Source organism: Propithecus coquereli, unplaced genomic scaffold (assembly GCF_000956105.1).
Source record: "Propithecus coquereli isolate 6110/MARCELLA unplaced genomic scaffold, Pcoq_1.0 Scaffold12, whole genome shotgun sequence".
Classification (NCBI taxonomy): domain Eukaryota; kingdom Metazoa; phylum Chordata; class Mammalia; order Primates; family Indriidae; genus Propithecus; species Propithecus coquereli.
In genome coordinates this window covers 11,160,953-11,162,080 of record NW_012136080.1, presented here as the reverse complement: position 1 = coordinate 11,162,080, position 1,128 = coordinate 11,160,953, and the positions used below count along the sequence as shown (strand labels likewise).

General features: G+C 32.2%; 1 protein-coding gene across 1 annotated transcript in view; it reads right to left on the bottom strand.

Moving 5' to 3' along the window:
• Positions 1-1,128, bottom strand: part of CEP63 (centrosomal protein 63kDa) — an 80,100-nt gene that overhangs the window by 56,393 nt on the left and 22,579 nt on the right. The window lies entirely within an intron of this gene.

Here is a 1,128-nt window from a genome sequence, read left to right as displayed (position 1 = left end):
ATCAATGAAATGAAAAGTTAGTTTTTTGAAAAGATAAACAAAATTGATAAACTACTAGCTGGACTAACCAAGAAAAAAGAGAAGACACAAATAATAAAATCAAAAACAAAAAGGGAACATTACAACTTATACCACAGAAATACCAAAGGTCATTAGAGACTATTATGAACAATTATATGCTAACAAATTGGAAAACCTAGAGAAAATGGATAAATTCCTGAACACATACAACCTACTAAGATTAAACCAGGAATAAACAGAAAACCTAAACAGATAAATAATGAGAAACAAGACTGAATCAGTAATAAAAGGTCACCCAACAAAGAAAAGTTTGGGACCTGTTGGCTTTACTGTTGAATTCTACAAATTTATAAAGAAGAACTAACCCCAGTTCTTCTCAAACTATTCCAAAAAATTGAATAGGAGGGAATTCTAACTCATTCTTCAAGGCCACCTTTACCCTGCTACCAAAATCAGACAAGGACACAACAAAAAAAGAAAACTACAGGCCAATATCCTGATGATCATAGATGCAAAGTCCTCAACAGAATACTAGCAAACTGAATCCAACAACACATCAAAAGTGGTGATCAAGTGGAATTTATCATAGGTATGTAAGGACGATCCAACATTTACAAATCAATAAATGTGATACAACACCATCAATGGAAGGAAAGACAAAAACCATATGATCATCTCAACGCATACAGCATCTGATAAAATTTAACATTCCTTCATAATAAAAACTCTCAACAAACTAGGAACAACAGGAACATACCTCAACATAACAAAGGCCACATATGACAAACCCACAGCTAACATCATACTGAATGGGAAAAACTGATTTAAGAACTGAAACAAGACAAATTATGCCCACTTTCACTGCAGGCATCCAGATTGGAAAGGAAGAAGTCAAACTGTCCTTTTTTGCAAATGACATGATTTTGTATACAGAAAAACCTAAAGACTCCAACAAAAAACTGTTAGAACTGATAAAGGAATTCAGTAAAGTTTTAGGATACAAAATCAACATACAAAAATCAGTAGCATTTCTATATACTAATAATGAACTAGCTGAAAAAAAAAATCAAGAAAGCAATCCCATTTACAATAGCTACCAAAAAAAAA